The 27,017-nt window shown below is 40.5% G+C and overlaps 1 protein-coding gene across 4 annotated transcripts in view; it reads left to right on the forward strand.

The window, feature by feature from the left end:
• HECW1 (HECT, C2 and WW domain containing E3 ubiquitin protein ligase 1) overlaps positions 1–27,017 on the forward strand; it is a 444,141-nt gene that overhangs the window by 142,016 nt on the left and 275,108 nt on the right. Inside the window, exon 1 of one of the 4 annotated variants that reach the window (XM_072760068.1) lies at positions 3,360–3,495. The exons of the other annotated variants lie outside the window; for them this stretch is intronic. The gene's annotated coding sequence lies outside the window, so the exon portion shown is untranslated. Of the gene's footprint in view, positions 1–3,359; positions 3,496–27,017 lie in introns of those variants that run through there. 4 annotated transcript variants of the gene reach the window in all.

Genomic DNA, 27,017 nt, shown 5'->3' on the forward strand with positions numbered 1-27,017 from the left:
GTGTGGCAACCCTTAACTGAGGCTTTTGTCTAAAAAATAATGAAAAGCTCACATCTGCATAGTACTTCCCAAATGTACTGAGCACATCCACATGCATATTCAGCTAATCCCTGAAATAGCCCTGCAGTAGGGAGAGTGAGCATCTTGGCATTCATCAGCTCGCAGGAGGCATGCAGTTCCCAGGCTCAGGTCTTCCCTCCCACCACGGGGCACTGCCTGCAACTCACCCACAGGGGAGCTGTCTTAATTAGTAAATTTAGAGTAACGCAAACAGAGAATGAGCATTTTATGTGTGGTGTTCAGGCAGCATTAAATTAGTACTTAATCAGGTGATGCCGAACGTGCAGGGACCATCACAGGGCAGTAACTTTAAATGTTTTACTTTCCATGTTCAACTTTTTTTCTTATACTGTGTCTCTCAGTTTGTTGTGCTGTCGGCAGTGGCTTTATTTCTCTGAGTTCACTCAGCTACCCACCCACTAGTCTTCCCCTTTGGGGAAGGCTTGACTGTCTCTAAGAGAACACTTTTGCCAGCGCACAGCACTCTTCTCTGTTTACCTTCCCCAGGGACTTCTGAATTTTCTCTTTGGCTGTAAAGGTACAGTAGGAAGTCTTAAAAATACCTTTTTGGATGCATTTAACATTCCAGGAGAATGTTCTCACTTTCATCTTTTCAGGACTGGTATCCTTGGAAAGTTAGGGCTTCCCTGTCCTGGAGAAGCTCAGCCTACACGCATCTCCAGATACAAGCTTTGCCTCCAATGTAACGGCAAGACTACGTGCGCACACGGATAATCTCAGGGGATTTTATTCAGTGATCCAAGAAACGCAATGGCCAAATATCCTCCCTTGCCATTTATCTGAGTGAGTTTTCCCTGATTAACAGGAGGGAGAAGACAGAGATCAGGACCGATGCTCCCAAAGGACTTGGTTTGTGAAATAGAAGCAGAACCACAACCTCCTACGTGACGGAGGCACTAGAAACCCAAAGGCACAGAACACAGCAACCTTATTCCCAGGTTCCATGGAAAGACAGTGCAAAACCCCTCACCCCAAATTGCATGATAAAGGAAATATGTAACAGCCTTGGTACTTTCATGTTTTTTTGTTTAGATCTTCAAAATTGAACATTTCTTAGGCCTTTCTGTAATATTTTCCGGGAAGATTCACCATGGTCCAGGATAAGTCTACATTACTAGCTGGATTTATAAAAATACCTGGAGATGAACGAGAGATCACTTAATGCAGATATCCTACCATTTAAAGCAGAAACATTTTTCAGGTTCTGGGATGATTCTCGGCAGGATGCACACTCATCTCTAGAATAAGCCCAAATAAAGGGGAATTTCACGCTAAGACTAGTAGTTCTCGACCAGGGACACATCTCAGATCTCCAGGTTTACCTTTACATGTGCAACCTGGTCATTTGCATTTTGAAAAATCTCTGGGGGTGGTTCTCATATGCACCCCCGGTTGAAAACCACTGGCTAAAACCGATGAGAGCTAGGCCTGTCTGTGTCGATGAATGAGAATGGAACAGAAATCTACACTACACAGGTCTTTATGCTACAGAGAGGATCTTGTTGCTCAATATAGGCTTCCTAAAGCCTGTGAAAGGTCCTTTTTGGAAAAAGCAAGCAAATAGACATTCGGGCTTATATGTTGCAATGACTAGCATCTCTGTGTCCGTTGGGTCCCCCAGGACATAGATACTGGTTGTGCAAGAGACAAGTAACATCTGTGAAAGGAAAAGAAAGGAAGTAGAATGGGGCTGCAAGCTGCAGCCCGACAGTCTCTTCCACCCCGTGGGACCCTCAGGAGCAAAGCCTGCCTGTTCAGAGACACCCATGATGGGTGGAGAACGGCCAGGCCCTTGGGCCCCCACCAAGCTCAGGGCATTGTAAGAAGACCACGACCACACCTCATAAGTGAGGTTTACCCGCAGGAATTGGCAACTGGAAGCAATGAGTCCCTATCTCCGTTATTTGTCACACTCACCAGAGATATTAAAAAGATCAATTCTGGACTTTTCAGAATTTGGTCAGAAGCAGCTGGAATAAGGAGGAAGAACTAAGATGTGGAGGGAGAGAGGGCAATGAAAGAAAGAGGGAGACAGACTTGACTCATTAGATTTCTCTCTGGGTCAGGGCATGTGCTAGAAGGCAGGGCTTGGAAGAATGGGGCGGTAAGATTTGAGGGATCTTAAAAACCCCTCACGTAGGAAGTGAAGCCTAAAGAGACTGTGTGCTGTCCTAGATCGTCCAGAGAGCCAGGGCTCAAGGGAGCCGTCGGGTCAGCCTCGGCTCCACCCAGCCTCACGTCTGCCCAAGACTGCGCACCCCTCCTAAAACAGAATGTTCCTTGTCGGTTCATTCCCCTTGACCTCAGAATTATATGTCTTTACAACTGTAGCATTCTTGTTTAAGGCTTCCCAGCTGAAGATGATCCCGAAGTTTCTTACACTTTATCTCCACTCCCTCATGTCCTGGAGGCTAACTCTTTATCTAGAACATATTCGCAGGTGGAGGTGAGGGTCCTTGGGCACCCGAAGCCCACAGCCAGCTTCCCTGAACATCCACTCTATCTCGGTCTTGCTTTTCAGTTATAGTGTTATTCGGGCATAAATGGAAGGTCATCAGAGGCCTTTAGTTCCACCCCAGAATTTGTCGTGTTGACACCAGTGGAAAAGCAGCAATAGAGAATCACGAATTCTCTACATTTCTTGACTTGGGAACTCAATTGAAAGATCCGCTGCCCTCCTCCTATCCCTCCCCACCCCCATCCCTCCCCCTCTCCCATAGATTTCAGTTTCCAAAGTCCTAAGCCACCGTGTTGCAATAACTCCTGGAGACATAAGCTCCAAATCCCCCTGCACATGAAGCCGCCAGCTCTAGACTTCATTGAGTCGGGGACCACCCTGCTCTCGCCCTAGCTATTCTCCAGTCACTGTCTTGGGTTCGGCTCTGAATTCTCCCTCTGAGAGAGCAATTATGTATGAGTGAGCTGAGTCATGCCCTTGGCAGAGGCAAGGAACTCCGTCAAGGAGACCAATATCCTTGGGTGGATCTAGAAGTGGTCTGACCTGAGAGATGAGGTCTCCTTCAGGGGCCGCCTGCCCTCTGCCCCCCAACAAGGCTGGGCACCCCCCTTTCACCTCCCTCAGAACCCAGATCACCCGGGGAGCCCTGACTCTTCCTGAGACCTGGGAGGAGCTCCGCCACCAGTATTTTCCCATTAGGAAGCAGCAATCTCAGCACAGAAATAAAACTGTCCTGCTGACTTGCTCACAGCCTGTCCCAATAATTGTTCTGAGCGTCATCCTGACGCAGCAGCCCCAGCAGAACAGGCCACACAGGCTCAACTCTTTCTGTTAACCATGCCCAGCAGGACCAGAGCCGCCAGCACAGAGCAAGGCTGTGGCACTGAACATCCTCTCGGTCTGCTCTTTAGAAGGTGTCTTGTGTTTGAATACATAATCTGTCCTGTTCTTTCAAAGTAAGTGCTTTTATAAAAGGTCTGGGCTGTCCTTTAAACATATTTTTTTCTCCCTTAGATGGAAATGTATTTCTAGTTATTTCTAGTCTTTTGGTGGATTCAACTTTAGAGAGGGAGACAGGTAGGGGAAGGATGCTTTTGTGTGGAACTCAAAGATTGGTTTAAACTAGGGCATGCACGTTGCATAGCTATTTTCCTCAGACAGCAGGTGGCCCAAAAACGTGCGTGTGTAGCTAATTGTTTTGAGCTTTGCTTGTTTGAAGTAGTGTGTAGTAAGTGGTTTTGTGCAAGCAAGGGAGTGCCAGCTTTATATGCAGGCACAAATGAGACGCCTCTCTTCTTGGTAGTGCTGGATTTAGAACCCGAATTTTCTCCTTTCAGCAAGAACTAGAAGTCCCTTAGTGCTGGTTTTTATCCCCTGATGCCCATTTGCATTGTGCTGATTTTTTTTTTTTTTTTTTTTTTTTTTACATTGTGCCGAATTCTTAGAGAACGCGGCATCCCTGGTATCCTGCTGCCGTCTGGGTACGGTGCTGTGGGTCGGCAGATGTGGGTTCTGGGTCTGTTTACTTCTTTTTTGTTTGTTTGTTTGTTTGCTTACTCCTGCTTTCTTAATGAAGGTTCTTGTTTTACACTATTTCAAACCATAAGTCAGTATCCTAAGGATCACAGCTGCCTATATACTGTACCATGAATGGATTTGTCTTTTCTTTTGTCCCTTGCAGATTTTTTTTTCCCCACAAAGTAGAACTAGGATTCTGAAATATTTTATTCTCTGTAAAAGTTTTGGATATTAGATTACCCACGTCGCTCTGGCCTCATGACCTCCTAGGAATTAGACCTCAGACCCCAGAATAAGGATCCTAAGACACAGGCTCATCCTGGTTTGGCTGTTGTAGATGGAGACATGGACCAGTCGTTCACTATTCACTTGGCACCAATTTATTGAGCACCGACTATGTACCAGACACAGTTGTGTTGGAGACACAGCCATGAACAAACAGGCCGCTGCCCTCATGGAGATTTCATTCTCGTTGGGGGATGTGGGTTTTTGTTTTGCTTTGTTTTTTTTGTTTGTTTGTTTTGTTTTTGTTTTTTTCTTCCAGAAATTAAAGTAAGTATCTAGCATGATGTCAGGAACTGGGAAGTTCTTTTTTTTTTTAATATTTTATTTAAATTCAATTTGCCAACATATAGTATGGCACCCAGTGCTCACCCTATCAAGTGCCCTCCTTAGGGCCTGTCACCCAGTCACCCCATCCCCTCACTCGCCTCTCCTTCTGTAACCCTTTGTTTGTTTCCCAGGAACTGGGAAGCTCTAAGAGGAAAGAGAGAGCAGGTAAGGATAGGTGGGGAAGGGAGGACCCAGGGGCACCCTGTGTTCACCCACTTTGCTATTGTACCCCACCCCACCTCTGGGTATAATCTGCAAAAACCCATGCTATCTCTAAACTTGCATAAAAACATAACCCAGAAGTCATCACTTCTAAACTCCCCGACAAGATTATTTTACTTGGCTGCCAGTGTTTTTTGTAGTTGTTATGGGTTTTTTCTGGGGGGGGGGGGGGGGGGAATGGTTTGATTTTGTTGGTAAATTTATTAAAAACCAGTTTTTTATAGAAATTCAAAATCTGAGCTTCTTTTGAAAAAATAACCGATAGTTCTTATTCTGCTTGGCAGCAATTGTCAGGAGCTGAGTGAGGAGGTCCTTGTTAAGTCAGGGGGCATATGACCTTCTGATTGTCTTTGTTCCCACTTAGCTCGCCTCCTGCTGGCCTCTGAAGGCAGCCCTGGCTTCAGCCTATTTCGATGCCAACCCTGCAGTGCTCAGAGCAGTGGTGTCTCCAGTATGAGGGAGCCTTCCTTCCTGGATGGGCACCAAGGAGCTTTCTCCTCCCACCTGGTCTCACATGGCCCAGCAGGGTAGGGGACTCAATCATTTATACTTTTCACATGCAACAGTTGCAGGTCTAAGAATCTAAGATGCTCTTGGACTTCTGGGTCTGTTACACTCCTGCCTAATTAAAATTCAAGCCCATTCTCTCATTATTTCATCTTTTGTCCTTTATCAGTTCAGCCCACCAAATCCTTCCCAGACTTTCTCTTCCCCAAAATGCAATTAGCCAAAGTATGTTATTTTGTTCCAACTCTCATTTATTTCATTTCAATGTGGTTTTTCAGAGTTTGATGCCATTCATTACCTGGCATCAGAGTGTGACCCCAGCAATTGCAAGAGGCAGGTGTCCTCTGAGGTAGACCTGATACTCCAGGAGGCACGTGCCCTGGGATCTTCAGCTCATCTCCCAAGAATGTCAGCATTCAGGAGTGTCCCCCTCCTTGTCTTACCCGGTTCAACCAGTGTTTAGATATTTCCAAATGTACATAACTGTCATAACCGTAACTTTGCAGTCACTCTAATCAGTATGTAATTTTCACTTAAATAACCTTTCCCTACTCCATAATGGACACTAGATTCTTTATTAGGTGATGCCTTCTCCCCAGTTATTCATATCTTTCCTCATGTCAGAAGAACACATCTGAGTGTCATCCATAACATTTTGTTCCGGTCAGTATTCCTGTCAATGAGGGTCCTCTTGATTCTCACTCATAGGCCTGTGCTCACTTTCTTGGAATAGATCTCTTTGTAACCACCCTAGGGTTGCCGCTGCCTCTACCCAGGAACCAGCAGCATCAGCTGGGAGCTTAGAAATGCAGAGTGCCAGGCCCACTCAGGAAATGCTAAGTCAATATCTGCATTTTAATAAGATTCCCAGGAAATGCATGTAGGCCTTTCAGTAGCATTGACACAATCAAATGTCCTTGAATTACTAAGTAATTCATCAAAATATCTAATGGTCATTTGGGAAAGTAAACTTTCAATGTAGTTTAATAGTGGATATATAATGTGGAAAAACCAATTAAAGTCACTAAAAAACAGTTGTTAAATTAAATAGAATGTTATTATCAGTTGGATGAGACTGGAAAGCGGTTAAGCGATGACATGGAAGCCCAGTGCCCTACAGCTGGGGTCCTGCTTTGCTCCCAGCTATGTGACCCTGAGGAAGTTACTTAGCCTAGTCATCTGCAAGTTCACCAACTCAGTAAAATTTTCTGTAGGTCCCGGAAATACATTTTCAGCTGCCTGGGATCCACCAGTGGAGACTGCTTCAGTAGCTTCCTCCTGAGACCCAAGCATCTAGATTTCTAAAAAGTCCTGAGGTCATTTTGAAGCACAGCTGAGTTTGGGAACCACTGACACCCTCATGGAGCCTCTAACTCCCCTTTTCTCAAATGAGGGTAATATGGGTTTTTGAGAGAATTTAGTGGTAGCACAAAGAGAAAGATTATGTCAAATGCCTTACACAGAGTAGTTGCTCAACACAGATAGTGATAATGGTGAGGATGATCTTGGGGATGGTGGTGATGATGATGATGATGATGATGATGGATAATAGATTCTTTACTAGGTTATGGGGAAGATGGTGGTAGTGGGAGCAGTAATGATGATGGTGGTAGTGGGAGCAGTAATGATGATGATGATGTAGGTTCTATTTACACACTTGCTGGATATGCACCAATCTATAAGCTTTACTCTACATATGAGTCTGTGTGGAAGCCCATTAACAGAAATTGTCAGAAAAAAATATGATTATTTTGTTACGGCTGCTGGTAAGTCTGCACCAGACTTGAATCCTCCCTTTTAATAATTCTGGGTGTTTTATTTTAATTTTTTAAAATTTATTTTTAATTGAGGTATAGTTGGTGTATAATATAAAGAGGCACTAACTTTCAGTTATAAAATAAATAATAGAGGTGAAAAGCACAGCAAAGGGAATAATATGGTGTTTTATGTTCGTTTTGTACTTTCGGTTTTCCAGGTGCTTTGCTACACATCATCTCCCTTGACATTCCATCTGTTCTTGAGGGGTGCACATGATCTTAACCTCACTTGATAAGAACACAAAGAAGCAAGGGGCTTGCTTAAAGCTGCTCACTGAACAACCTAAAAGGGGCTCATGTCTTTGGACCCTGGGACTCTGTAGAAAGACAGTTGTCTCATATTAAGGAGAGTTTTCCTGGCAAATCCTTTTGGTTGAGTGCTGATGAATCTCCGCCAATTGTTAGATTAACAATCATCTGGGAAGTATCTTTGTTTCCTGGGTTGAGTGCTAATTTAGTCTTATTTTTAGGTCTTTTCAAATCTGAGGAGGCCAAACAGAGGATCTTTTTTTTTTTTAATGGATAATCAATGATCACTGAGAGCAAAATAATAAAGGCCCACTTAACTGAAAGAGTAACATAATTTAGGTAATTGTTAGAAGAAAATATGACGTGGTCCACTAACCCTATATTATAGCACTTGTATCTGCAATTTTTCATGAATTCCTTGAGGTAATTAGTTTTATGAAATATTGCCAGGTGGCACTTTTCTACTTTCCCAGCCCTCTTGGAAATATCTGACAAGCGATCAGACTGGAAAGCTATGTCAAGGAGTTTTGCAGAATGTACTAGAAAGCACATCTATCAAACACTGAGTCAATACACAGGCTACTGACACCACACTCCTGGAAATCTCAACAAAAGCCTCCTTGCTTCCTCCACCACTGCTTTTCCTTAGCAGACAGTTCAGCCCTCCAGCTCCCAGAACACCATATGAAAGTGTATGGGGAGCCAGGGCTCTCTCAGCTCCATGTCCATTGAATTATCATCCCTACTCTCCTCTCCATCAGCACTGGTCCTACCTCCCAGAGAAATGGCCACTCTCTACTCTCTTGAAAACCACAGGACCAACTATGTTATCTGTCTAAACTTGTGTTCACCATGGTTACTTATACCCCCAAGGCCCTGTGGTGTCACTACAAGGAGGGGTTTTTTAATTACTTCCTCTAAGGTCACCTTAATACTCACTGGCTGCCCAGTGGTGTCTCCAAATACTCAGTCCAGTATTCTACTCCCTGTTTTTTTTTAGTATTCATGTATGGAAAGTTTAATTAGAAGCCGAGAAGGGGAGCACAATGTCTTTATTAATCATTATGATAGATTAAAAATTAGAACCCCAACTCTATATTATTTAAGAATTAGGCATCTAAAAGCTCAATAGGTGTGCCCAATGTAATCCAAGTTGCCAACCCATTTATATTGATTTCTCATCTGGAATCCTACTTTCATGCCAGAGAGCTTAAAATAAAAATAATTGAGGATACTACAGATACTTTCATATTATAAATTCATTCATTCATAAATATTTGTAGAGTAGTTACTCTGGGCCAGATGCTGTTCTTTATGAAGAGGATAAAATAGTGATCAAAGCCAGTCCTGATTTTCAAGGCCTACAGTCTACTGAAAGAGAAAAGTCACTCAAACCATAACCTATATGGGTATTCAGAAGGAAAAGAACCTTGTTCTATGAGCACACATGAGTGGTGTATTTTACCTAGACTGGGATTTAGGACATGGACCTGAGGAAAGGATACCTACTGGGGAACGGACACATGAATTATATAGTTAATTAGATAAAAGAGGCAGATTTTCTTACTATGAAAATTAGTGTTATCTGCTTTTAAGAAAATCTGACCTCAGGCACCCCGGGTGGCTCAGTCGCTTAGCGCCGCCTTCAGCCCAGGGTATGATCCTGGAGACCCAGGATCGAGTCCCACATCGGGGCTCCCTGCATGGAGCCTGCTTCTCCCTCTGCCTGTGTCTCTGCCTCTCTCTCTCTGTGTCTCTCGTGAATAAATAGATAAAATCTTAAAAAAAAAAAAAAAGAAAAGAAAACCTGACCTCATTATTTAATATGGAGAGGTATAATAAAGCAAGTTAATACTTTTTAGGTCATCTTTCCAGAACAATCTTTGTAACATGTAAAGTGTATTGCTCGTTACCTTGCAAACTGTCTCCTGTATTTCTGGACAATTATTCTTCAAGTGATTGCACACTCTAGATCGGTAGGAGGCTCTCATAAATATTTTGAAGGTCTTCAAGATAAAAAATAATGACTGGCTATTTGCTTTATCATACTACAAAGTAATAAATTTGCAGAGTTAGTATTTTGGTCACAGAACCACATGTGGCACAAGAGGTCTACTGAGCACCATAAGAAGGAAGAATTACAATTCAAGCCAAGTAAGAATATAGTAGAATAAAAGATGAGTGCCAAAGTAATTTCTCTCAATTACTAATACCACAGTGAAATACTGGAATAATTAATAAGTAACGCATTAGCCTAATGTGTGCCAAGGGAGTGATTAGTTAAGTAAAAGCTACTGCATTAAAAGCAGTATTTCCTAGAAGAGAGCATTCTCCTCTCTATCTCCTTTCTCTACATATGGCTCCCCACATTTCTCCCCATCAAAGGAAAAAAAAAAGGATATAGATAAGTATTGCAAATCATTTGTTTGATTCTATTTATGCTCTGTAAGGCTTAATTTCAACCTGAAATCTAAACTTTTTAGTATAATTGATACAGAAATCAGGAAACAAAAAGGAAAAATTAACTTTTCCTGTTCCAGAATTAGCAATTTGTGTTACAGTGATTACTACCGGATATTTGCTTATTCTTTCCATTGTTCATTCATTCTGTGAACCTTAACTGATACAAGACACAAACAGATGTTTACATAAATAGGGTATGTATGCTGATATTCCAAGATGAGATATTAGTAGTTGTTCATAAAAGACTTTTGTGGTCAAGTAAACTTGAGATACACTGGACTGAACAAACATAATCTGATTTCTTTGCTGCAGGACCTCTCAGTTTAATGTGTGATGAGAGGGAGATTCAGAAATGCAGGATTTAGGTGGCATTGTCTTGAACATCATCTACTAACTCATGATTCCTTGGGTATGCTCTGGGAGTTGTACATCTAAGCAGTTGAGCAGTATTTTTGCCTTCCGGGGAGGAGGCTGATATTAGCAGGGCCGATTAGAACCCCTAGCAGGAGGCATGGGGAGTAGGTCAGACTTCTCACTCTAATGGAGGGATAGCAGCAAACTTCTAGTGGTGAGGAGATGCAGAACCAAGACAGAGCACAGTCATACACACCAAGAAAACTCAATGGTGATTTATTTTATTTGCATTATTAATTTTAATGATATGAAATACTAATAGTAAAAACCAGGTGTTGAGGGTCAATAACTACCAGGAATTTCAGGAGAGTGGATAAAGTCCATAGGCTCTTGCCTCAGACTTTTTAGGTTTATATCCATGCTTTGCAACTGCTGATTTCTATGACCTGAGTCAAGTTACCTTACCTCTCTAAAGCTCAATTTTTTTCGTATGTAAAGGGAAATAATAATAATACTTACTGCAAAGAAAGAAAGCATAAGTAGAACACTTCCGTCAGATAACATAAGTATATGTGACAATGTATATAATTGCTAATATTCTGTTTTGATCTACAAAAACTGCAATTTTGTAAGGCTCGTGAGATTAAAATGCCTTGTCTTTTTTTCTGAGACTAAACACGTGCTTTTCCTATTTTCCAACACTGGCAAGGTGTCCAAAAATTCAATTCAATTCTGACACTAACTCTCAGAGTTAGCATAGGCCCTAGAGCTTAAGGACACAATCCCACCACACTGCCTCCACTTTAGGCCCTACCTGCAAATGGGGTGCCCAGGATACTCTTCTGTAGGCCAACTATGAATTCTTCCTAGACAAGTATAAATTCCAGGGTTGCCATGACTCTTCCCTGGTATTCAATAATTTAGTAGAATGACTTACAGAACTCAGAAAAACACCATACTTAATATTATAGTGCATCATAAAATATTCTAGTTAACAGCCAGAGATACCTAGGGCAAGGTCCTAAAAGGCCCCTGAGGCATAGAAGCTTCTCTCTGTGGGGAGTTGGGGTGCACCACCCTTTTGGCACATAGATTTATTCACCAACTTGGAAGCTCCCCTGAACCCTGTCATTAGGGGGTTTTATGGAGGCTTCATTAGGTAGGCATGATAGGTTAAATCATTGCCTGTTGGCAATTGATCTGAAAGTTCTGATCTTCCTATATCACATGTTTGGTTTTTCTGGTGACCAGAACCATCCTAAAGCTCAAGGCCCATGAAGAGTCACCTCATCAGCATAAATTCAGGCATGATTGAAAGGGGCATATACAATTAAGAAAAAATGCTCTTATCACTCAGGAAATTCCAAGAGTTTAAGTTGCTCTGTGCCAGAAACTGAGGACAAAAACTAAATACATATGTGAAACCACACACCTCTTATAAGAATAAATATAAATATATATCTCCTAAGAACAGAAAATCCTCAAACTGAATGAAACCACAAAATTTATGTATATTATATTTTAAAAGGTGTGTATAAATTAAATGATTAAGAGAGAAAAGTGAGAAATAAAAACAAAATAAAAGCCATCTTATTATCAAGTACTGTTTGCTGGGAAAAGGTTCTTAATGTGACAAGGATAATAATATTATATTGATGAAAGTTATAGTCCACAATGAAAGAGCCACGAACCTCTATGCTCTTCCTAATAATGTAGCATTGAAATAGGTGAAGCTGCAGGAAATGAGCAGAAATGTACTTCTGTTGAGAATTTTAACTCATTTTTTGGCCTACAAATATATAAATATTACACAGAAGCCAAATAATATATGAAGTATACCATTTTTTAAATTCTGCATGATGGTTTCTGATTCCACATGTAGAAACTTGGACATTTACACTCCATCCTAACAAATGGGAAGATAAACACACTGAAAAATCAACAGCTCCTCCTGAGTATTTAAGAGAAGGGAAGACACAGGGCAAACTGCTGCCCCCAGGACTGGTGAGCCAGACTGGCAAATACAGGGAGTCGTGGTTCACCAGGGCAAAGACTCATGAGTAGAAACAACCACAGGGAATCATGCTGAGGTAAGAAAACCTGTACTATAATTGATGAATTGCTGGAGGCTCAGTGTAGACAACTCTGAGAATTAGAAACTCCAGAGACCTAGTCTTAGGGGGCCACCATGATTTTGAGAGATTTACCTCCAGGAACTCAATATATATATAAGGGGATTCTGACAATAAATTCTGACAATAAATATAAGGGGAAAATGCCCTCATAATTCTGGCAGAAGGAGGGGAAAGGGAACATCTTGAAATAACTCAGAGCACTCTGTTCTTCTTAACAAAGCTTGCCCTCAGTGGAACCTAGTTAACCAGAGTCTAACCTCCTGGATTATTATCAGAGTCTAAGTGACCAGGGGGAAGAAAAATATCCAACTCAACCCTTTCTAGCCATTCTCTCACCTAATGGGGGAGAAAAATATAGAGAAACACTGGTGAGGTTGTTGGGAAGCAAGAATTTGCGTCTCTTCAAAGATCCATCTAGCTGTGGACTGAGGACCAAATTGACATGAGGCAGATTAACAGGAGGAAGTCAAATTTAATAGTGTACATTTGGGGAATCCACACAGACATGAAAATTCCAAAGACAGTCAGGAAAAGAAAAAGAGGTATATATGCCATTCTGAACTAAAGAGAAAGGGATACGGGTCTAGGATTTCAGAGGATAGGAGCATTCCTATCTCTAGGAATCTCTAATATTCCTATCTTCTTACCACAGATGTTTGGCAATTGGATATCTGCTCTACCATACAGATGAGTAACTCAGATAAAATTTATCTCTGCCAATAACTCTTATTCTGGAAAAGACCCCCAATTTAGATTCTATTGTGGGGTTGAAGGAGGAGCAAAAGTTTCTCTTGAGGTCACCAGTTCTCAAGTGCCTTCAGCTCAAAATATCCCACATGCCAAAGTGTCCTGAACCCCTTCAAACTTCACACTCTCACGTAAAAGACAGTTGTAATCATAGTACTATAGAATGTGCTCCTACCCTCACATCTCACCACCACATTACTAGAAGCTTATTTTATTAACAGCAGTTTCTGTTACCCCATGTGGCATATCAGGCTATCAGGAAAAAAAAATGACAAGGCATACAAAAAGGCAAAATATACAATTTGAGGAGATAGAGCAAGCATCAGAACCTGTCATGGCAAGAATGTTAGAATTATCAGACTGGGAATTTAAAACAATTATGACTTATATGCTTTCTCCAAGGTTTATATGCTAAGGACTCTAGTGAATAAAGTAGACAGTATGCAAGAACAGATAGGCAATGTAAGCAAAGAGATTAATTCCTAAGAAGAAACTAAAAAGAAATGCTCAGTATCAAAATTGCTATAACAGAAATGAAGAATATTTTTGAGATGGGCTTACTAGAAGAGTGGTCACTGCCAATGAAAGAACCTCTGACCTTGGGAATATTCCAGTGGAAACCTCAAAAACCTGAAAGGAAAGAGAACAAAGACTGAAAAAAAAAAAAAAACAACCCCAGAACATAACATCCCATAACATATCATGGGAGTACCAGGTGAAGGAAGAAAGAAAAAAACAAAAGAAATATTTGAAATAATGACTGAGAATCTCCCCAAAGTTAATGTCAGACACTAAAGCCACAGCTCCAGAAAGTTCAGAGAACCCCAAGAAGAATAAATACAAAAAAACTACACCTAGGCATATCAAATTCAAACTATAGAAAATCAAAGATAACTCTGAAAGAAACCAGAGTAAAACAACTTACCTATAAAGGAACAAAGAAAATTACATCTGACTTTCCCTCAGAAACCATGCAAGCAAGAAGAGAGTGGAGTGATATATTTAGTGTTTAGAGAAAAAAGCCACCAACTTAGAGTTGTACTTTCTCATCCACTCTAGCTTTATTTCAAAAGTGAAGGAGAAATAAAAACTTTCTCAGACAAACAAAAATTGAGGAAATTTGTTACCTGTGGACATGTCATGAAAGATAGGTTAAAAGAAGTTTTCGGAGACAAGGAAAATAATATAGGTCACAAACTCATATCTACATAAAGAAAGGAAGAGCATTGAAGAACGAATAGGTGAAAATAAAATAAAAACTTATTATTTTTCTTGTTCCTTTATTTTTTAAGATTTGTATTTATTTATTTGGTAGAGAGAGGGAGCACAAGCAGGGAGAGTGTCAGAGGGAGAGGGAGAAACAGACTCCCTGCTAAGCAGGGAACCCGATGTGGAGCTAGATCCCAGGACTCCGGGATCATGACCTGAGCCAAAGGCAGACACTTAACTCACTGAGCCATCCAGATGCCCCAATTTTTTTTTATTCTTACTTGATTTAACAGGAAATAGTTTTTTCAAAGTAATAATAGCAACAATATATTTGATTATATATGCTTACGTGGATATCTTATGTATATGTGCATAGATGTGTACTAAGTTGTGTATGCTTATACGTGAGTGAAATGCATGACAGGAACAATACAATAGCGGAAAGGAAGGAATTAGGATTCTTTTGTTATTTAAGGTACTCACACTACCCATGAAGTGGTATGGTGTTATTTGAGAGTAGATTTAGATTAGTTGTAAATTTATATTGGAAACAGTAGGACAACCAAGAAAATAAGCGAAGAAGAAAAAATGGAATCACATAAAACCCCTAATTAAAACCACAGAAAACAGAAAAAGGGTGGAAAAAAGAAATAGGAACAAAGAACAAGGGCAACTATTAGGAAACAGTAGCAATAATGGTAAATATTAATCCAAATATATCAGTAATCATTTTGAAGGCCAGTGGTCTAAGGGTACCAATCAAATGTCAGAGATTGTCAGAGTGGATCAAAAAACTGGACCCAAATATATGTTGTCTACAAGAAACCAATATAAATATAAAGGATTATGTAGATTGAAAGTAAATGGATGGAGAAAAATGTGCCAAACTAACATCAATCAGGAGAAAGTAGGAGTAGCTATATTAATTTCAGACAGCAGAATTCAAAGCAAAGAAAGTTATCAGTGATAGAGAAGGGCATTACATATGATAAAGGAATCAGTTTTCCAAGAAGACAGGACAATCCTAACTATGTGTGCACCTAAAACACTGTGTTAAACTACACGAGCCAAAAACTGCATAGAGAAATACGTGAGTCCACTCTCATAGTCGGATCTCTTGACGCACCTGTATCAGAAGTGGACAGGCCCAACAGGCAGATAATCAGTAAGGACATAGTTGAGCTCAACATACTCTCAGTCAACTGGATACAGTTGAGGTCTATAGCTGACTTCAGCCAACAGCAGGACATGCGTGCTTCTTAACATGGAACATACACCAAGATAGACTACATTCTGGGGCATAAAACAGCTATGAAATAATAGAAATAATACAATAGCTGCTGTCAGACCACAATGGAACTGAGCTAGAAATCAGTAACAGAAACTAAAATCACCAAACGTGTGGAACTTAAGCAAGCACTTCTAAAAAACACATGGAAAAGTCTTATTTTTTAGCCGGGGGGAGGGATAGAGAGAGTGGGGGAGAGAATCTCTTAAGAGAGAATCTTAAGCAAGCTCCACTCCCAGCACAGAGCCCCACCCTGGGCTCAATCTCGTAACGCTGAGACCATGACCTGAGCCAAAACCAAGAGTCAAATGTTTAACCAACTGAGCCACCTGGACACCCTAAGTCATGGGAGAAATCTTAAGAGGGGTTTTAAAATATTTCTAACTAATTGAAATTGAAAACCAGCTTAGCAAAATTTGTGGAATGCAAGAAAAGTAGTGCTTAGAAGGAAATTTTTAGCATTGAATGGATCTATTAAAAAAGGAGAAAGATCTAAAATCAATAAGCTAAGTTCCCACCTTATGAAACTAGAAAAAGAACAACAAATTAAAGCCAAAGTGAACAGAAGAAAATAAATAATAGGAATTGGGGCAGAAATCAATGAGACCTAAAACAGATAATTAATTGAGAAAATCATCATGATTACAATTACAGTTCTGCTCACAATACAATTAAACAATAAGGTTTTTAAAAACCCCAACAATTTTTAAAATTGAAAAATAATTGTTGACCAGAGAAGAATTAAAGCTATAATTTTGGCTATTTAGAAAATAATGTCAGTGTGATGATTATACATTGAAACTTATCAAATATTGCTCAATTATTTATTAAAATTATTCATAGGGAAAAATTCACAATCATGTTTTTATTACTTAAAATCTAAGAAAAAAATTACTTAAACACTCAGGTGAAGAAATTAGAGAACTCTTGGTCAAACCTAAATTTGGAAAGAAAAACTAAATAATTAAAATATAAGAAAAAACTGATGTATTAAAAATAAAATACAGGAAAACAGTGGCATTGATAAATAAATTTAAAAGCACTTATTTGGGGGAGGGCAACATTCTGGCAGATGTAATGAAAAGAAAACAAATATCCATGATTCGAATCAGAAAAGGTACATAAAATTGCATAAAGTTGAAAGAGATACATTAACATACGTTTTTACGTTCAGAATTATAATATTATATTTTAAAGAGTTGGATTAATTTATTAGAAGAGGAAAATTACCATATTTACAAAGTATAAATTTCAAAATACCAAAATTATGAAAGAAATTATAAAACTTGCCAAAGAATACCTATTAAATTTTCCAGAACCACAGCATTTTAGAAATGGATATTTATACACTTTCAAGAAATACATAATTCACATGCTAATTATCAAAGATGAGTAGTAATTATCAGTAGTAGTAATTATCAGAGGAGAGAAAGCCCTTGTCACTTTATTTTCTGAGGCTCTCATAACCAGTGCCCAAACCTACAAGTATATCACAAAGTAAGAAAACTAAAACTGACATCTTTCATAAATATAGGTGCTAACATCCCGTTAGATTATTAGTAATCAGAATCAACAATCTATAATTCATTCCTTTGTTTAAAAAGTATTTATTGAGTCTCTCGAATGTGCCATTCCGCTAAGCGTGCCGAATACAGGGTCACTGCCCCCAGGGAGCCTACTTTCTAGTTGGGAAAACAGATCCATACAAATAACTCCAGAATTAGTTACCAGATTGAGATCAATGCTAGGAGACCCACCGTGGGCCAGGACGGTGTGTGATGAGGTGACTCGCTCATGGGCTCAGAATTAAGAGCTGTAGTTCAGAGCCAGAGCACCAGGGTCTGGATCAAAGTCTGCTGCTTTATTAGCTATGCAACCTTTAACCCAGTGGTTCTCAACAGGGAGTGATTTTGCTCCCCGGACAATATTCGTAATGTCTGGAGACCCATTTGGTTGTACAACTCGGGAGGCTGGTAGTGGCATCTAGTGGGTAGAGGCCAGGGATGCTGCTAAACACCGTCCTGCGGTCCACAGGATGGCCCCCACAGCAAAGAGCTGTCTGGCCCCAAATATCAGTAGTGCTGAGGTTGAGAAACCCTTGTACATGATCATGAATCCCAAGTATGTTTCTCTAGTGGGGGACTAAAAAGCCAGAGCCATATATCTCACTGTTCACTAGGCCTTTCCATGTGGAACTTTATTTATTTTTATTTTTATTTTTTAAAGATTTTATTTATCTATTCATGATGGGCATAGAGAGAGAGAGAGGCAGAGACACAGACAGAGGGGGAAGCAGGCTCCAAGCCGGGAGCCCGATGCAGGACCCCATCCCGGGACTCCAGGATCACACCCTGGGTCAAAGGCAGGTGCTGAACCACTGAGCCACCCAGGGATCCCCTCCACGTGGAACTTTAAACCCAGAAAAATGTCATCTTCCTCTGAAAATCTTGCCTTCATTTGAGTTGGGTTTTTTTTTTTTTTGAGTTTATTTTTTAAAGTCAATGACATCACCATCTACCCATTTGCTGAGTGCCATCCTTTCCCTCAACATGGAAATACGATCTTTAATAAAACTCTAACAACCTACCTCTTAACCATCTCTTGAATCCATTTACGAAGCTCCTTTTTGGGACTTCTATATACTTCTCCAGCCTTCCTATCATTCTTGTCTCTGCCCCTCTTACAACAAACATGCTGGGAACCTTCCGTATTTTAGTTGTACTGGCCCCAGAGCTCTCACTTATCCTCCTCTTTTGGCCTATGACAGTTTGGCATTGCCTACAATGGCACACACTTCACCTGATGAAATCATTCAGGTTTCGGTGTGGATGCCATTTCTTCCAGGACGCTTTTTATGAAACTTCAGGTCTGCAGCCATCTACTCCCCTTCCTTGGCACTTCTCTGACACAGTACAGACTTTATTCTAGAGTTTTATGAAATTAAAACTTGGGACAGCTTTGGGTTAGGGAGACAATTTCGGTATAGGAATGAAGAAACTGGAGAGAATACTTGGGAGAGCTAAAGAAAATAAATAGTAGGAATTAGGGCAGAACTCGATGAAACCTAAAACAGACAATTAATTGAAAGGGCTAGTTCACCCATCCTAGCCTAAGGAAAAACTGGCACATAGAACACTGGGGCATTTCTATAGCACTTGTAACTGCTGCCAAATGTCTGATAATACACAATTGATCCGATGAAGCCCGGAAAATAAAGCAGTGGTTTTCAACTGGGAGTGAGGAGCAGTGCCCTAAAGGGACAAATGGTGATGTCTGGAGGCATGTTTTGGTTTTCACAGTTGGGTAGCTGCTGTTGGCATCCGACTTATAGAAGGCAGGAACCCTACAGTGCATAAGACCATGCCAATAATACAGAACTATCTTGCTTAAAATATAAAGACTGAGAAGCACAGTAAACATACTGTGTGTGTGTGTGTGTGTGTGTGTGTGTGTGTGTGTGTGTGTTGGCAAAGCATGGCAGCTGTCTTCCTCCAGAGCAGGTGAGCTAAGAGACCAACCTAGAAGCTACCACGTCTTTATGACTTAGCCTGAGAAGTGTCGTTGCTGCCATCTTGTATTGGTGACACACACCAGCCCTGACTCCAAGCAGAAGGGCGCCTTGCAATGGTGTGAATACCCGGAGGTGAGGATCACTGGGCGTCATCTGTGAGGCTGGCTAACAGTCTACAAAAACAAGTACAGATACTAGAAAATAAATCAGTATAACATTTGGAGATGTCCAATGGTCTCCCTAAAAAAACTGTCAACTGGAATATTAGAATTAAAGAGTTAAATAATGTGACAGGAAACAAAATGAATACATATAATACATGTCAATAGACTTCATCTAAACTACTGATATAAAGTTAGAAAATATGAGGGAAAGAGAATCCAGTTATAAAGTATCTAGAGCTAGCTGCAAAAAGAAGTCTATGGAAACCTTTTGAAGAAAGATACAAAATTTCACAAAGGGATATAGAAGATTGGAATATTATTGATATACATCATGTGGCTGGGATGGAAACACCAAACTTATATAACTTCATTCTTCACAAATTAATATATAGACTGGATGCAAATCTAAAATCCAAGGAGATAACTCTGGGAAACGAACTAGGGGTGGTGGAAGGGGAGGTGGGCGGAGGGTGGGGGTGACTGAGTGACGGGCACTGAGGTGGGCACTTGACGGGATGAGCCCTGGGTGTTATTCTGTATGTTGGCAAATTGAACACCAATAAAAAATAAATTTATAAAAAAAATTAAAAAATAAAAATAAAATCCAAGGAGAGAGATTTATATAAATATAATTTCCTACATTTTATGTATATGTATTTTATTAAACAATTCTAGAAACTATCTAGATGAATAAATGGAATAAAACTTTAGGGAAAGAAGTGGGGTTGTTCAGTTTAACATTAATATATTATTAAGTAATTTGAGGTGATGTGGTCTCAGTACAGTAGTATAATGGAAGATCAGTGGAACTATATAAATAGTCCAGAAATTGACCCTATTATAAATTTTGTAAGTAATAGTAATAGAATCAAAAACCTCTTGAGTAAAAAATATATTATACAATAAATGTCAGATACAATTAATTACCTACTTGGAAAAAAATTTAATCATTTCCTCCATTTGCCATACACCAGTCCCTAATAGATTTGCGTTAAATATAAAATATGAAACCATAAAGAGTCAAAGAAAAGTATGGATGAATATTACCTTGAATTGGAGAGATATCTTTTAACCATAAAATAAGAGAATGATAACAATGGAAATGAAATCCAGATATTTTGACAATATAAAATGTTAAACTCTCTGTAAGTTAAAAAAAAACACCATAAACATAATTAAACACAAGTAAATATCAGCAAGTTTTGTCATATTAATGGGGAAATGTGGGTATCCTAAATATGAGGCATAGTAAGATATGTTTTTATGATAAGTAAAGCAATAAAATCCTATGACAAAATAGGACATACATGAGTTTTCCATCCATTGACTAATCACTCGATACATATTTATTGATCAACTATGACGTACCAGACACTGTGATAGGTACGAGTCACACATGTAAAAGATTATTGAACCTCTGAGAATATATTTAGCCATACTAAAACACAAAACAAAAATTAATGAAAAACACTGCCATTTTGCCTATCACTAAAATTTTTTTTAAATGATCCTAAAATTAAAAAACGTGTTAGATGTGCGCTGGGACAGGCACTCAAAATATGCAGAAGCAAATGAGTCGATGTGAGTCATAGGTTTTGGCTAGCAGTTTTTCATGCAGCAATAGTGTAACTGAGTTATCAGGGTCCTCAGAGAATAGCATAAGAAAATACTCAGATATTGGTACAAAGCATAAACTATAGTTGATTTGCAGCATACTTTTACAATCGTGAAAAATTAGAAATATCTTACAGATTACTTAAAATTTTTTTCACTTAAAATGTTTAAAGTAATACCATAATGTGGAATAGCGTGTAACCTTTAAAAAAACAAATACCCTAAGAATATTCATATAATAAAAATTTCCCATGACATAATTTGTCATATAAAGTACAATGTGCACAGCCCAACATTTTTGCCTGAAAAATGCATCTGCGTGCATTGAAAATGGTTGGGGAGGAAATCCTTGATGTATTAGCAGTGCAAATTTTGAAGTGATGGGGCTTGAGGTGGTTTTTGGTTTTCTCTGTACGTTTTTGTTTATAAGCTATTTATAATTAGGTAGCATAGTTTTTATTACAAAAACTATGAATTAGAAAGAAAGGTTATATAGAAGTTTTGAAAAGACAAGAGGAAGAAGTAATGTAGATGTAGGAAGCCCAAGTTATGGTGCCCCCTTGCAGCTCGGTCATTACTGAATCTGTGTAGTTCCCACCACTACTTACTTACCCCTTACAATCTCTCTCTTTCCCCAGTACCCCCTCCCCACCCCATTGCCGCCCCCCTGCCAGCCACACACACACCTGCAACAAATCCAATCACAGTTCAAAAGAACAATGTAAAGACTGGACAGGGGGCTTTAGTTTCCTTCCATCAATGCTTTAAAGACTTTTTGCCAATATCCTGCTAATTGATCCGTGGGACCATTTCCTCTAGTGATTTATGATATTTTATGCTGTCAGCTCTTATTGAATTTCCTTACTGGATTCGTGTTGTTAGAATTGTTTCATAAATTGAGATCTATTATAGAGAATGGCTTTCAATACTGGTGCTAGAAGGAGGGGGGGTAGGTCATGAGATTTCAAGAATTGATTGTGCGGAAGGTTGATGCCAGTTGATGGAGGCCCTGTGACAAGAAGTGACCCTTTTATTTATTTTGCTTCCTGTGTAAAAGACACCAGAAACTGTGGGATATCACATGACATGAAAACCATGCAATGGACAGTTTGTTTTGGATCAATCTAACAGAATGACTAACAGCCTGGCCTGTTCTTTAAAGGCCCAGAAACATTGATTTCCATGTCGAGACTCATAACATCCAAGGGCATGCGGCTCCTCTGAGAATTCCCCTTCATTCCCATGACGTGACCAGAGACCTCCTGTGATGCTGCTCCCACTTTGTCAATAATTAAAACACACACACACACACACACACACACAGGTCTCACACAGTGGTTTTTAGAATTTGGGAATTCAATTTAATCTTTCTAAAAATAATGTTCTCCGATACTTTTCAAAATAAAATGTCAGCAGAAATACACATCATTATTATCTTTCAAAAGTTGTGATAAATAGCCCAGTCTTCCTATGTTCTAGAGAACTCCACCATCTTTATATAGTTATAGATTATTATTAATCCCAACAAAAAGTGTTTCATTTCTTAGATGATACTACTTATTTTTGCACGGCTAGTTTAGGCCAAACGCAGTCTTCTGGGAATATGCTGAGGATGCTGGGAATATATGTTGGTAGCTCTTCTTGGAACACACCTGTCCACCGGCATAGTCCACATTTGAAAACTGACCTCAAACAGAAACGGATTCATGTTTTATAGGACGTGCAACATTAGTTCAGCTTTGCTGTCTCTTGAGGAGGAGGTCCTTTTATGGCACATGGTCTAGCTTGTCTTTTTCTGTTTGGGTTTTCTGAAGTGAAGTCAGCTTACCTGAATCACAAGGAATGTGCTGGAGCCCCCCTCAGCCTGTGGAATAGAAAGGACACTCGGCAGACATGCAAAGAGCCCTTACCCCGCTTACATTCATCTCTCAGAAAATACCAGCTGGGTTCTCTTAGTGTTGGCTAGAAGCTTTATTTGGGGTTTCTCTTGGGTTCTCAGGATGCTCGGGGCTTCTTTTCTCTTCCCCCTTCTAGTCCTGCTCCTCCTGTCTCTATGTAAGAACAGCTGGGCGGCTCAGAGGTTGAGCCTCTGTCTGCCTTTGGCTCAGGGTGTGACCCCGGGGTCCAGGGATCGAGTCCCGCATCGGGCTCCCTGCATGGAGCCTGCTTCTCCCTCTGCCTGTGTCTGTGCCTCTCTCCGTGTCTCTCATGAATAAATAAATAAAATCTTTTTTAAAAACAGACTTCATATTTGTGAAAGAAAAATGAATCCATCAATTAATTAAAATGTGAGGATGAACCAATCTCGGCAGTGGCTTTCCCATCCTCCTGTTCAGATGAGGGATGCCCCCTGCTTCACACTTTGCTGAAACAATGGCAACGGTCAGAAAAGGGGGTCAGAGATGATCAGAGCAAATGTCTTGCCTTTGAGGGTGGGCGACCTGCCCACCTTTTCTCTAAACCCATTTGCGCACTAGCCCCTGCTCTCTGTCTCCTGGGAGGACGTCCCTAGCACACGGGCCCCAGGCCCCACTAGAACCGGTTCCTTCTCCCAGACCTTCTTGACTCCCACCCCCCACCCCCCTACCCCTCCACCCCACCCCCGCTGTCCGGCAGGACTTCCTCAGAGATGTCTGAACTGCCTCCCATTCCTTTCCCTCCATCCTCTGATCAAGCTCCCTAACTCCAGCTCTGGTTACACCCACCATTGGCCTCCACTTTGAAAGAGCCACTGCTTAAAGGTTCATTTCTCCCCTCCGAGCACCTGACGGGGGGACCTCACCCTCCATGAGACACTGCTTTCCCCACTTCCAGGAAAACATCCTTTTCTGTTTCATTTCCCCCTAATTCACTGACTGCTTCTTGGGCCCTTTCCTTGACTCCCTCAAACCGTGAACTGTTAGCTGCCTCAGAGCTCAGACCCTGGCCCTCTCCTGCCCTTGGTGGTCTTGCCCACTGCCATGACTTTACAGACTGTCTACAGCCTGGTGACTCCCACAGTTCCATGCCCATTCCAGACCTTTCCCATGAACTGCACACTTGAACAGTCAGCTCCTATTTGAGAGCTCCGATGGATGCCCCATAAACATCTCACATTTCAACTCTCCAGCTCGCCAACTTCCTCCACTCACAGTCTCCCTGGTGTGTCAGTTGACGGCAATTCCATTTTTCCTGTTTCTGAGGCCAAAATCTGCAGAGTCATCCCTGACTCATCCTTTCTCTGCACCCCACAGCCAAACTGCTGTCCTCCAAAATAGGTTGTTTCTCAGCACGTCCACAGCCACCACTCTGGTGGGGGGATCAGCATGTGTCCCCTGATCTTGGCAGCAGCTTTCTAACCGCCCTTCCTGTTTCCACCCTTGGCACATGTGGTGACCCTCCTGCCAGTGTGCCCCCCCTTTTCAAACCTGATCTGGAATGGGTCACTTCCCCGTGTGAGCCTCTGGTGGGTGGCTCCCCAACCCAGTTCAGCAGCCTCCCGGTCCTATGCCATCTGGTTCCCACTTCCCTCTCCTTGCTGTCCCTGCCCCAGCCACATGGGCATCCTTGCTGTTCCTCTTGCACTCCCTGCACACCTGTTTGGGGCTTTTGTGCCTCCTGATATCCAGACGTCCTGCTCCCTCTCCTCTTCAGGCACTGGCGCCCCTGACCACCCTATCAAAGTTGCAACCACTCCACTCCTGAACTTGCTCTCCTGCCTCGTGTTTTTCCACAGCTCGTATCCCTTTTCGAATATAGTCTATAATTGGTTCAGTTGATTTGTTTATGGTCTTTCCATCATTAGAATTTAAGCTCTCTGAGGACAGAGATTTTTGCCTGTTTGCTGCTGAATCGAGAGTGCCTAGCCCAGAGGCATGAACACAATCAGTTGCCTGAATGAATAGATCCCAAGATTTTCAGTGATTAAGAATGAGGACACAGGCATAGGTGCATATTTTTTTATTCCTTTGAGCTGGTTTAGGTTACAGTGCCTCCTCACTTATCTTAGATGCAGCATTTATGCAGGCTTCAGGAGGGTGGTCAGTGCGAGCTACAAGAGGGGCCCCTTCTTTCCAGCTGAGGGGACTGTGTGATCATGAACTGAGCTTCTTTGCATTTTCCTGAACTCATTTGGGACAAGAGGCAGACAAAGGATAGCCTTTGGCTTTTGCATTGCTGCCTTTTGTTTTCTTTAATTTTTTTCTAGTTACTGCTTAATATATAAGGAGAAAATTCCGGAATGAACATTTTTATGAGCACTAGAAGCAAAATGCTCTTTTTTGCCCTTTTTAGGGTGTAGGAGTTTCCATTAGGTGAAAAGAAGCATTTTAAACAAAATATGATTTGCTCATAACCGGAGCCCCTGGACTTCCATTGGGTCATGTCTATTGTACTCGAAGCCTTTCCCACTTTGAGAACAAACTGCAGGTTCTCCCATGATCCATGTCACCGGCCCCTGCCTGCCTCTGCTCCATGCCTCTCTTTTCGTCGTTCATTATGCGCAGACTTGTGTGTCTTTGTGTTCGCTACGTGCAGCCTAATGCAATCTTCCTGTGGTTCCTTGAACCATCAGGAATGCCCATAAAGCAGAGGGTCTGTAAGGTCAATACTAACTTTATAGTAATAGTAAGGCTTTATTTGCCTTTGTCACCTCATTCTCTCATCATGTGCCCTGGAGTTTTTCAGAAGCTCCATAATGTATTATATGAACAGACCAAAGTCAGAAGCAGCCATGAGAATTCAGCTGCCTCCTCTATTACACCAGACCTCTACTTGCAAAAATGTAAAACAATGCAACAATTAATTCTCTTTTTCATTTTTTTGTTTTGAAAACCAGTTCTTTTTCATAAAATGTTACCCAAGTTAATATTTTATGAGTTTATTAGTGTTGCTTTTAAATAACATAATACATATATTTAAAATATTGAGTTTTAATTGCTAATGTGATCAATATTGAAGGATGTAACCAACGTAAATAAAAGTTCTTTAGAATTCTCAGCAATATTTAAGAGTGTAAAGGGAGCTTGAAACCAATATTTAGAGTCACTGATTTAGAGCTAGAGCTATACCAATTTAAGGGTAATTGTGTCATTCAAGAATGCCAACATCTCACAGCCTCCATTCTACTAGGTTGTGGGCACCTCTCAACCTTCTGCAGTTGTGGGGGAGACTATCTCTGGGGCTTGGATAATGATAACAATGGTGTATCCAGCAGCAGTGGCTCGCTCGTGTTTGAAATATGTGATTTCTCTAAAGCAAGCAGAATCCCAGGACTGAGACTCTTCTCTTTTGGGGTTTGTGGACTCTACTAGTCATGGATCATTTTGTTTTAAGAAATGCTATGACTTGACTCTTCTAGGATCTAAAACAATTTTCATTCTATTTTAAATAAGATAATTATGAGATACATTCACAAGCACTACTCCACTTTCTTCCTACCTGTGAAGTCATAGTATTTGTATATATGTATATATATATATATATATATATACATATATATATATTAGTATTTATATTTTGATGTTAAAAATGAGTAAATTAAGGAGCAAGAGGGTAAGAGACTTGCCCAAGATTCCAGATCAAGCAAGAGGCAGAGAGCCAGGACAGGCTTTATAATTCAAAATCCCAAAGGGATTTTATTCACTGTATTTTATTCACATTCGTGGGCTTTCTTTTTTTTTTTTTTCTAAAGATTTTATTCATTTATTCATAAGATACACACACAGAGAGAGGCAGAGACACAGGTAGAAGGAGAAGTAGGCTCCCTGCTGGGAGTCTGACAGGGGACTTGATCACACCCTGATCACCGCCAGATCACACCCTGAGCCAAAGGCAGACGCTCAACTACTGAGCCACCCGGGCGTTCCTATTCAAATTCATGTGCTTTCTATATGGATTTTTTTTTCTTCTTGCTTTAAGGCTTTTTTATTTAAATTTGTTAAATTTATAGTTATATGAACTTAATATAACTTTTTGCTATAAAATAAGTTGGCTGGCTTTTTAAAAGAGCAGATTTTACCAATAACTGGGAATTGCTGGAGAATATTTATAGACATAGTGTGATTCTTGGAGCCCTCACTATAAAAAGC

The sequence above is a fragment of the Vulpes vulpes genome, chromosome 5 (genome assembly GCF_048418805.1).
Source record: "Vulpes vulpes isolate BD-2025 chromosome 5, VulVul3, whole genome shotgun sequence".
Classification (NCBI taxonomy): Eukaryota; Metazoa; Chordata; class Mammalia; order Carnivora; family Canidae; genus Vulpes; species Vulpes vulpes.